The sequence below is a fragment of the Ixodes scapularis genome, unplaced genomic scaffold (assembly GCF_016920785.2).
Source record: "Ixodes scapularis isolate PalLabHiFi unplaced genomic scaffold, ASM1692078v2 PGA_scaffold8__174_contigs__length_109621045, whole genome shotgun sequence".
NCBI classification, from domain to species: Eukaryota; Metazoa; Arthropoda; class Arachnida; order Ixodida; family Ixodidae; genus Ixodes; species Ixodes scapularis.
This window is the reverse complement of record NW_024609883.1, coordinates 45,311,630-45,324,223: the sequence shown is the minus strand read 5'-3', so window position 1 is coordinate 45,324,223 and position 12,594 is coordinate 45,311,630. Positions and strand designations below refer to the sequence as shown.

The 12,594-nt window shown below is 45.0% G+C and overlaps 1 protein-coding gene across 1 annotated transcript in view; it reads right to left on the bottom strand.

The window, feature by feature from the left end:
- LOC8036046 (transient receptor potential cation channel subfamily A member 1) overlaps positions 1-12,594 on the bottom strand; it is a 112,469-nt gene that overhangs the window by 46,891 nt on the left and 52,984 nt on the right. The window lies entirely within an intron of this gene.

Genomic DNA, 12,594 nt, shown 5'->3' with positions numbered 1-12,594 from the left:
ACTTCTCAATACGCGTCTATCTCTCTGTGCGGTCATGTCTCGTTGATATAGACAACTTCGTTGCACCGACAAATCGTCCATAATTTGAGTCGAAAATGCAGAGGTACTTACTACTCAGTTCGTCCCCGAAGTTCATAATAGCAAGGACCGTTCGCACACACAATGCATCACTAGATCGACTGGACTAGGAACGGTTCTGAAGCAGCGCTGCCTTGAACGTAACTGAGCACTTTATCTGCGCTGTATCACTAATATAGTGCGAAGTCGGCGCTGCATCAGCAAGGCCTGCACTATTTCCAGGGCTGACTCTGTGGTGTATGTGTGAACGGGCCTTTAACGAGAAGTATCCATATCAAAATATCTCCTTGTATCTGAATATATCTCATTCTCGCTATTTTTCTACCTCTCAGTCTCGCTCAATATTTTTTATCTCTACATCTCCCTCTTTATTTCTCTCTCTCTCTCTTTCTCATTTGACGCATCTTGCGCTATTTGAAACATGAAGGGGCTTTAGCACAAGCTTCCACCGTGTTGTTTAAGTCCACCAGGGAACTTGTAATTCGCAAGTGATGATAAGTGCGTCACGGCCCTCATTGGCCGCGACCGAGAATCCAAGTGTTCGTCGACGGATCAATTGTTGACGAGCACATACGTCCGAGTGACGCAGTGCTCGTGTCGAATCTGTAAGCAGAGGCCAGCCGACGTGCTTTGGGGTTTTGGGTACCGCGTTTGTAATAGAGTGGAAAGGCTGAGTTCTGAAGGAAAGGAGGTACGAGATAGTACGCTCCATTTTCAAATTTTCTCAGCGAAAAGCAGGCGTTTGACTTTCTATTACTCTCGTTTGGCCCATTAAAAGAGATGCTGAACCGAAATTCAGATTTCACAAAATAAGCTTGCAGAATTAACAGGGCGCCACATAAGCAACGAAACATCACTCATATAGCCATATCTCGAGCGGATGGCCGTATTTCTGGACAATAAAGAAGCGAATGAGGGAGAATGTTGACGTCATCTTATTGCAGAATAGCTGAGAAGGAGGAGAAATGGCCTCGCTCCCCTTTCCTCTCCGCACCCTTGCGGAGTCAAAGAGAAAAGAGGAGGAAATGAGAATCGCGAGGTCACGCGTCTTTTTAACCTTGTACAAGCGCGCTCTTTTTTTTTTCTTTTTCTTTTTTTACAAAAATACGACGATCCGTTGGAGATACCACTTTATGAGTGACGTTGTGGCATTTGTAGCCTACCGATTTCGCGTTGTTTTCTGAACTTTGATTTTCGGTTCACCATCCCTTTAAGCAAGATGCGATTAGTAAAATCCCAATCTAAAATAATTTATCACAGCCCAAAATTCAGTTTATGGCCCCTTAAAGAAAAGAATTTGGAATAACTCGAAAAATTGAAGTAATATCTATCTATTTGAGAATACTGCCGGACAACTTTTGAGGGCCAAGGCTTGATAAGACAACATCAGAAACCATCGATAAGTCGAATGAACACAACAACAATTAACGAGTAGCTTAGTCATTGGTAACAAAAAAAAAAGAAAAAAAAAAACACTGCACTCGCAAATAAAGCGTTAGAAGCAATCGCCGTCACCACTTGGGGCCAACTCATTCCCCTCCTAAACAGAACGAGGAAAAAAGGAGTATTTAAAAACATATTTTTACAACGGAACTCAAGGAGCAAATTCTTGTGCTTCTGCCTTGTATCACGACTCGCGTTGTACTGCAAATATTCATGCCGATGAAAAAAAAAAAAAAAAGAACAAGAAATATTAAGTGACTGAATATTCAGATTTTGTTTTTCTGACCTTTATACTATCGTCTGATTCTTCGATACATTATTTATGACGCGAAAACACGCTATCGAGAAACATTAGGCAACTCTTTGTTTTTAGGAATGAATAAAACTTTTGCAGCTTGCTGAAGTCTCGTTCCCTCGACAACAACATGTTCCAGACGTACAAATACTTTTTGTGCGAATCGTCGTCGCCGTGTTTACTCGACGGTCTTGATTTGAGAAATCAGACATCTGGCGCCAGTGACGTGCAACAGCCCTCTCGAAGAAACGTCCTTATACCTTTCTTTTTAACTTTTTTCGTCAATTTATTTCCTTTCTCCGCATTTCCCTACCGAAGACGTCGGGCGTCGCTCCTTGTTCTGGTATTAGTGGCGAGAGAATTTACAAACAAACAAAAACTCATTAAAGCGGTAAAGCTCTGCCGCATTAAGCCCATAGACGCTGCTTACACCACCAGTACCCCACTAGCCTTCACGAGTCACTGCCCGTCTCCCATCGCTCGACGCGCCACCGTCTTGAGGACGGCTGCTATGGTAACTGCAGTATACTCTATATATGGAATAGATATGCTTTGGAACACAGCGCCTAGATGGCGTATCGCCGTACTTTTTGCTGCTCAGTACAGAGCCTTTGGAACACGCAGTTTTGAAACGAAACTCTCATGGCGCATCAAGCGACCGGAAACGAACTGGAGGGGGTTCTAGTAACGTTGGGGGTCACGCGATACCGTATAACGTCATGTGAAACTGTGACCTCACGTGACAGTAAAACCCCGCTAAATTTAGTGGGGAGCGTTCCGGGCCCCTCCATGTTTCGCGGGCCACACCGTGCACCGCACACACACTGGACCTTACTGAGAATCCTCGCCAATCATCGCTATTGCAGTCAAATGCAAATTACATGAAGTCGGGGAGTGTAAGTTTGCTAAGCCTATTGGGGAAACTGACGTTTGTCTAGCTGGAATGATGATTCTTTTAAATTCAAACGATACACTTAAAGGAAAAAGAAAAGACGCAAGAAAAGCTTAATTTAACAACTATAGTGAACTTAACAAATATTCGCGCCTATATTTCAATTCAAGAGTAGGCGAAATATCAACCAGTTTTATATGTAAAAACACGGAAAGGATCATCAAGCGAGCACGTTGTTCAGTTTCCCTATTAACGTGGAAGGTTCTCTGGCCAGGTGCTCAGAATTTTGTGAAGCCTGATAAGCGTGACCGCAAAGCTTGATACTGATTGGATAACGGGGGGGGGGGGGGGGGGGGGTCACATGACCAGGGAGGTAGGCGAGGAGGAGCTCGACCACCCGTGCGCACTGAGGGAGCTCTGCTAGATCATTAAGGTTATCAGCCCTGCGTACGCAAAACTCGGATCTCTAAACGTCTGGGATCCAAGAACGTTGCACGTATGCAACACAAATGTCCAGCAATTTTCCACACGTTTTATTAATTGATTGGAGCTTGACTCTGTTCTGAAGTTGTTGGTGACTCTGTTTCTCTTCCCAATACACTTCGTAAAGCACCCCCCCCCCCCCTCTTTTTTTTTCTGATTGAATGTATGACAAGCTTTACATCTTGTAATCAATAATTGGAAAAACATCCCTCAAATATGGTATGGACACTACACTGGAAAAACATCCCTCAAATATGGTATGGACACTACACCGGAACAGAGCAGCGTCAAGACAAACAGCGCGCGACACCGTCAGCGCGAACAAGAGTTCGCGCATTTTCGCATTTTACTGGCGGGCATCGAAATCTATCACTAAGGTTAATTTCCCAACTAAGCCCTTTCCACAACTATGGTAGTTTTGGTGACAGTCCTTCGATATGGAGGGGAAAACAAAAACCTGTGATTACCCTTTCGCGCTGACATTGTCGCGGAGTGTACCTATAGGGAAGTGCGCGGAATTCAGACCGCGTTCCGAAATTTTATCTTAGAAGCGTGAACGTGCTATGTTATGGTTATTAATATACGTGCTATTTATAAGCTAATCCAAGTACCCTACTGAGTGCTGGTAATTCGAAGCAACCTCAATTTTATAAGTTCGTATGATGATCTGAACAGTGGCGTAGACATATACTTATACGATGGTATTTAAGATTGGAATTTAGCGAAATGCTGCCAAAACTACACTTGCACACACAAACAAGCAGTCACGCATTCGTCAAAACAATATTTGGCATGCGTTTTTGTTTGTTTTTGTGGAAAAAGGGGGGGGGGGGGCAAAGATCCCCACAACCCGTACTGCTGTTTAGCGAACCAGAACTCGACATTTCGCAAAAAGGAATTACGGCTGTTTCAGTTGTAACTCTTCTGCAGCAGAATCTGGGTTTTCTTAATACACTAAATTTTTCGATAAGCATAAAGCACCAGGTCTCAGAGATAACAAGGGTATCCGTAGTAACCCTGAGACGTAGGAAAAATAAACAAAAACGGACAGAACAGCGGATTCTCTAAACACAGTTTGAAATTTATGAAACAACCATCGCCTTATATACATGTCCCAGACCTCTTTCACAATTCAAAGGACCTCCTCGACCACTACGCAGTGTACCCTAACTTTCAACCTCTACCGACAACCACACACAAAGCATACACGCCCGAAGCATAAAAGGACACGGACCCGAACACAAAAGACAAACAACAACAAAAACAACAACGACAACGAGAGGATCGCGGGAATTTCTCGCAATCCTCTTGTTGTTGTTGTTGTTGCTGTTGTGGTTGTTTTTTCACCTTTTGTGTTCGGGATCGTGTCCCCTTATGCTTCGGGCGTGTGTGCTTTTGCGTGCGGTTGTTCAACTTGTTAGTATAGGTTGAAAGTTACGGTACACTGTGTAGTGGTCGAGGAGGCCGTTTGAATTGTGAAAGGGGTCTGGGACATGTATATAAAGCGATGGATGTTTCATAAATTTTAAGCTGTGTTTAGAGACTTCGTTGTTCTGTCCGTTTTTTTTTTTTTTTTTTTTTCCTACGCCTCAAGGTTACCATGAACGTCATTCACCTGCTGGCCTGCGATTTGTTTTTACCTTTCTTCTATAACAAGGGTGTTCTCCCAAAGCGCATAGCACGCTGGCGAACACCCTAACCATAGGTTGCTAGCTATCCTAGCGTGCGTCTTAGATATAATTTACGAGATGCGACAACTCTACAAGCGCCAAACGTAGGGACGTCAGAGGCCCATAAGCCATGAAAGAAGCACACACGATACCGGAATTACGAGCCTCTTGACTCCTCCACCGCGGCGTATACTCGACAATTTAAACTGCCCATTTGTAGGCGAACCCTTGAAAAACTACGAATGACACGCGCACGCCGCTTTGTTTCGAAATAATTAATATAAGACATATTATCTCGTAGATAGAGAAGTTTATCTCAACTAGAAGGCATCGGCACAAGTAATAATATTCGTTGAAGTCGCTAGAACAACCCCCGCTAACACGCACAGCAAAGGCAACATCCTTTTTCAAATATTTTTTGCTCTCTTTAAAACTGAAGGCTGTTGCGGGCAATAGCACCTTTAAAAAAAATTAAAAACGGGATTTAAAGTGCGGAGTCATGAGTGTAAGTGTTCAGGAACACAATCTTAACACTCTCAAAAAATGTTTTAGAGTGCAGCGGTGCTAACTGAAATATATATGTCCAACTTTTCGGGTCTTTTTTTTTTTTTTCGCAGTACAGCAGCCGTTTTAAAAGAGCCAGCTGAATAAGCAAAAAACATAAATATTTCATTTTTACTTATGTGTTAATAGGGTTTCGTTATGTGTAAAGGCGTAAACCCGTGTGCATAGCTTCTTTCGAAAATCGCACGAACTTAGAAAAAAAAAGTTTCGCACTACTTTTTTTTTAATAAAGGGCTGGTATTTAAGACCCACATGTTTTTAACGAAACAAGATATTTGATTTACGCGTGCAGTAAATGGCCCGGTTTCTCAAAGATACCATTGAACGAGGTTCGCATTTTCCAAAATCCGCGTGGTTTACGGCTGATTTGGACCAGCTCCGCTGCAGAGCATCCGGTCAAGAAGCCGCAAAAGGCTTAAAAGCCGGTCTGGTCTCTCTCGGTCTCACTCGGTCGCAAGAGTGTGAACGGCGCTTCAAAGTGATTAGTGCCAGCACGACATAGCAGGCTTTTTCTAAAACACAGCGTCAGATGTGAGGGACTGCTTTTCTTCGTACCTAGTGGCTCAGACCGCGCTGCGCTGCGTCGTGGAACTGGCAGGCATGGAGCAGTCACCGCTTGCGCGTTATAGCTAACAAGGTTCGGATCCGTGTTTTCCTTGTCAGTACAAGTCACTGAACTTACGTAAGTGACTCGGATTTTCCTGGCATGCACAATAGAGCACAGGGCGGCGACAATCATTTCGAGAGATTGATGCCACCGCGGCTTAGTGAAAGTAATTGCATTTAATGTCTGCGGTAAGCCACTCAGCGGTTCCCAAATTGGGAACGACACAGCCATCCGCTCACTAATAATTGACGTCTGGGCGGTTGTTCCGCACTGCTTTCTCCTCTTTACCTTGATGTCTCCGGCGTGGACCGCTGAGTGAAGGGGCACGTTGCCGTCGGCATCAAAGAGCTTCATCATCTCGGCCCTCGAGTATCCGCTGGATTCACCTGAAAAAATATGAAATTGTCACTGTATTTGTCTTAATGAGTGTGAAGTGAATCAGCCTCAGTGGGCGCCTGATGTCTCCGCTGCGCATATAAGAAATTTGACCCGGTACCACTGCTAGCCTGGGGCCCAAGGAGTAGTGATACACGACCGCGCACTCCGATATATAATGCCATAGTCTCCAATATACTGACAAAGCCCAGCAGACCGCCACGAGAAGCGGTCGCCGAAATGGAAAAAAGTGAAGTGGCACACAACGGATCAGAGGAGAGCCACGTGACTGGCGCCCCGCTGCGGCGAGACGCCGAAGCACACTTCTTCCGAGCGAACAAATGGGTTTCGGTTCCTCGCCGCTGTAAAAGCTGTGCGATGACGTCCAGGTTCCCCGAGAAACGGCTCTTTGATGCTCTTTGCTACCAGATCCTCGCGCTCCAAATCCGCGACCGGGCACTCTATGGCTCCGTCGTCGAACTGCCAGGCTTTGAGAGTATTGAGGAGGCTATGGTAATACTCATCCAGATCGAAACGGGCAGGGGTGGGAATAGACCGATCTCACCAGCTAGTTTCATTACGCCACCGCTGCCCACAAGCATCGTGGGAGCTGTAGTCTTTCTGCACGCGCGACAACCCTGCTGGAGATCTGCGCTAGGAGAGCACGAGGTGGCATGAGCTATCTCGTGAACTGGCGTCTGCCTCCTATGAACTACAGTTATGGCGGCGTCACGCATGCGTGGAACGCTTGGTGAGATCGGTCTATTGAACCCAGGATCCGCGGGTTCTGCAGCGCGAGCTTTCGCTGCACGTGCGCCATCAGACGACACGCGAACATGCTCAACAGCGCAAGTCACAACGAGTTAGGCAATCCCGATGCCACCGCCGCTATCTGACTGAGCGAAATCTGTAAAATAGTCAGACACGCGAACAAAATACCGTCAATCACAAAGAGATGCCACGCCATAGTGGGAAGTGTTTGTGGAGCCGGGGCAAAAGCTCCCCCATCCCCTGGGATGGGGGACATACGTCAGTGCGGCTCCGCGCAAAAGCGTGACGCTGTTATTACGTGGTGAGCATCCCGGAGAGCAAAGGGAGGAATCTCACCCCGGTGTGAATACCCCTTTAAGGGAATGGAAAAGTTGTGTCCACAAGACTAAAAAAAAAAAAAAAAAAAAAAAAGCCATAAAAAATTAACACAGCGTAGTCCCCTCCCATATGGGGGATTATAAGGAATACAAGGGGTAAGGAGTTAGGTAGGAGTCTAATGTTGCGACTGCGGGCACATTAGTTAAAAGCTCGAAGCACTGAGGGGGCATTTAGAGGTGCATTAAAAAAGTGCCTGAACTACAAAGGCCGTTGACTTTATATTTTTGTCTCTATCTTGATCTATCCGCCTCGCGAAGTCTCTAAGGCCACACATTATTCGTGTTCGCGTTCAGCACTTTCATATATAGAAAACATGCAATCAAAGTGCCACGCCAGTTCATCGGTTAGACTGAACCTTTCATTAGTCCGGATTGAAGAGTCACCCCGGAAAAACTGGGCATTGGAGGACGAGCGAGAGCGGCTCAAAGCGAAGGGCATTAGCGTCAAAGTTGACATTGATGTTTTTCACCTATGGCTGTTGATTCCGTTTTGTTTTATACACACCGAAACCGTGACCGCCTGGATGCGCTTAACAGCGTTCATGACGACGACACGTGTCACTATAAAAAGGCACTCAGATGACCTCATCATCTGAGCACTAGATGATTACATTCCCGACGACCAGTTCTCCAGAATCTTCCATGGATCTCTGATCTTCGACGACGCCCACTTGAAAAAAGCCGATATGGCTGCGGAACTAAACAGTCCTTTGAAGATTAAATCTTAGTGGTACGTTGAAATGAATCTTTCATACTTAGCCAAGTATAACCTATAGCAAATTAACAACTACGAACACAACACAACTGCATAATGCTTATAACCCGACATCGTGCACACGGGCACAGTTAAAACGCTCCCCCGGTAACACTATGCTACAGTTGAAACTTAGGCAATATAGAAATAAGGTTAATGCCATGATTCGTCAGGCAAAACGCATGTACTTTAGAAATAAACTAAAAGACGCTCGTTTTGATATAAAAAAAAGCTCGGTCGCTCATCAACAATCTCTATGGTACGAAGAAGCGCACTGAAAGTAATTATAGCTATTTTCTTTCGCAATTCTCTACAGATATACAGAGTATTGCTAATGATTTTAACAATTTTTTTTCTCTCGAGTATCAGGTATAGCAGGACAACACCGAGATTCATGCACTTTAAACAATAGTGTCTTAGACGCGGCTTATCTTCCTCTTCTTTCTGAAGCAGAGCTTAGGTCAGTCCTTTTTAGCCTAGGCGCAACACATCTCCAGGTATCGACGGTATTTCAGTTAATCACTTCGGCAGAAACTTTGAAGGGATTAGGGCTGTCCTACTTTCAATTTTTAATCACATTATATATAATGGTATCATTTCATTAGTAAGGAGACAGCTTCGGTGATTCCATTATTCAAGGGAAACGCGTGAAATAACGTAGGACATTATCGACCTATATTCATTCTGTCTTGCTTTGCTGAAATACTAGAAAAAACATTTATGGACAACTATGAATATCTTACTAGATAAACACAGTTTACTATCTCCTTATCAACACGAATTCACACAAAACCGAGATGCTCAAATGCTCTTTGATGACTTTTCTGACATGCTCAGTTTATCTTTTGAACGGTATCAAGTTGCCTGCGCACTGTCCATTGATGTCCGCAAGGCATTTGATAGTGTTAGCCATCACATTTTGTTAACAAAGTTAGGCTTTCGAGGCTCTTTTCTACTTCTGCTGGAAAACTTTCTACAGGATAGTTTTATTTGGAGGATATCAAAGCGGATTCTTTTCAATCAAGGCTGGCGTATCCCAGGGCTAGCTCGGTCTTAAGTCCATTATTATATAATATTTATGTTAATGAACTCTTTATGGTGGTACCAATTTCGCTATTTCAATATGCTGACGATACCGCTATTTTATATAGAGCGTCCAATTATTCAGATGTCTTTTCGTCTTCCAAAAAACTGCGGCAATCAAAACTATGGACTGGTTTGAAGCTAATTTAATTACAGTTAATGGATCCAAAATGCAGCTAATGTGTTTCCACAACCCTTTGAAAAAATTGATATGACCTCCTTTTTACGGTTACATACGCGTCTGGATGTCTATCATGTGCATGTGAGCCTATACAGCGTACATCGTCTATAAAACATCTTGGCTTATTCTTTGACAGTGACCTATAAACTGAAACACTCATTTTGCTCATGTATGTAAGAAAGTTCGTGCAGTGTCTTGTTTGCTATACAACACTAGATATGTTCTGCCACTATCCATTCGAAAAATTGTTGTAGATGCTCTAGACTAGAGTGTGCTTCGTTACGGTATTACCGTGTATGGTCATTGTGCTCTCCATTGGCAAATTCGAGTTAATTCGATTCTGCATTCTTTGTTAAAGAACATTTCCATTGGTTTATGCCCTGGTAAAGACAATGGTATATTTAAAGCATTGCATGTGATTTAAACTCACTATGGATGGAAACTGTTGTTCATATGCATTTTTGAAATAGTCAATTTAGAGTTCTACATGTACCTGCTCGTATTCTTTTGACCCAAAGAGTGTTACCGCAGATACCTCGATGTTCGACAAGATGTAGAAAAAGAGCTCGTAGTAATTATGTACCTGCATTTCTGAACAAACTACCCTCTTGTACGTTTAATTTAAGAACAAAGCACAAGCTTAAGAAAGGCCTGAGAAATTTTAGTTTGTAAAGTGCGCACTAGTTTGCTTTTTTTATTCTATTTTTTGTGTGAATTTACATGTTTCCTTTTCCATGCGGCTTGTTTCACTGATTATAAGACGCTGCCAGTCAAGCAAAATGTGGCTTAGGCAGGTCTTACTTCACACTCGCTTTGTTCATTTCCATCACAATTATAATAATTATTATCACTATTATTATTATTAATATTATTATTATTATTATCATCAAGAAGTCCCCAGGAACTGTCGCTCCTCTGACTTCGCTAAAAGTTTCTACTCGTAATCACTTCAAATCGAGACATCCCGCGCCAACGAGCGGTCTGTGGCGTTGATGGTCCCCCCCCCCCCCCCCCCCCCCCCCCCCCCCCCCCGTCGTCACTGGCACCGCTTTTGACCAAGATTGGGTCCTTAACGTCTCTTCTCGACAGCAACGTACCAGGTAGGCCTAAGTGCCTTCGCGTCTTCGCCCGGCTCGGTTTCTGGAACGCCCGTCGTGCGCGAGCTTGCCTGGCACGACGAATTTCACGGTGAGCGACGCATCTCGTGGCAGCCTGCCCAATACATCAGGGCGCCGCACGTGACACGGGTGTGCAGCACAGGGCAGAGAAAGCTTACCAACGGTGGACAAGCCATCCGAGACGCAAGTCAAGCCCTCTGTGATCCCGGGCACGTTCATTGCTCCTTACAAGGCCTCCATCGCCTCGATCGGCTGTCGGCTCCCAGTCAAGCCTCCACAACATTACCCGGCCGACCTGTTTTCGCGCTCCCAGCTCTACGTCTTTCTTCTTGAATGAGCTCCAGTACTCAGATCGACTAACGGGACAAGACACGGGAACGAGAAATACGGAAACCTTTTCCAAGATGCCGGGCAAGGTCATTGTGGCCCTTAAAGGGGCGGTGCAACGATATTCAGTTGGAATGTTTTTCTCTCTACACGAGCTTACTGGCACACCTGGGACTCAAGGATACTCACACGCAACGCCATTGGCCGAGAAACTACTTTGTTGCGGTGTAATTTCAAGGACAAAAGCGATCATTTCCATTCAATCTCTCCTTTGCAAAATTTGATGACGTAACTCGGGGATCGCAGTACACCCAAGTGACGATATTTGAATGCGGTTCATAGATTGGACACGAGCATTGCGTGGGCACTCGACTTGGGCTCGTGACAATTGCTAGCTCGAGAAGCATTCGGGTTGTGACCCGTGTCCAATCGCTGCAACGACGACAACAGCCGAGCCATAACAATGTCTGGAACTCAGCGCGTGTCCTCCGCTTTGCCAACCCCAGCGCGTGGTTATGATCAACACTGGCGGCATATAATCGGCTCCAGATCACATGGCCGCTTGTTCTGGCTGCGAGTTGAGGGGGTAAACGCTGCTCGTTTTTCTTTAATTTTTTTCTGGGACTTCTATTGCGTGGGGTGAAAAACGAACGCGTGTTTCATAGGTCATTAACATTAGGGATCCGTTTTAAGCGGTATTTGCGCAAAGTACAAAAATTGTTGCATTGCTCCTTTAAGACACCTACAGTTCTCACCCATTGAATCTCTGTGTCGTACAGATTCACGGGTGGGACACGACGCTCCAATCCAGCACGAGACAACCACATGAACTGAGCGCGGAGTTACAGTGGCGAATTGTTTTCGCGTGCTAAGCGCTGCACAGGACATAGGTGAGATTAGAGTTCACTTTCCTTTCAATTTTGCCCTTTTTCGCCATAAACAGTCGATTGTGACTTTTCCATTGTCATAGCTCTGATATAGTTTCATAGCTACTGTACTCAACATAATGAATTGTATCAAATGCGTTCGCGCTCTGCCGGCGGACGGAAGGTTTTTGACATGTGCATCTTGTCGGAATGGTTACCACCTTGGTAAACCCTGTTCCGGTATAGCGGATGGGACTTTTGCGGGAATGGGCGCTGCTAGACGAGAAACATGGAAATGTCCCACTTGCCGGACCGGCGAGATCCGAACAGTCTCAGGGACTGCTGGTAACTGCTCACTAGAGGATTCCGGCAACGCCGACGTGAGCTTGTAGATTGAGCTTCTGTTACCAGTCAGCTGGCTTCGATCAGCGCTATGCTTAACCAGCTTCTTTCGTTAAAGACTAGTGTTGATACCCTTCTGCCCCTTCCATCTAAGGTGGATCAGTTGCTGGCTCTAAGACCAGCCGTCGATGAACTGCGCAGCACGGTCGAAGGATTACAAATGACCGTTGACTCTTTTAGCCTAAAATGCGATTCCGTGCTCGCTATGGCAATGACCAATGAGGAAGCTGTGAAGGATTTACAACAGGAGGTGGACACAGTCAGGGCAACAATGGAACATCAGGCTGACACAATTGAGCGACTGAAAG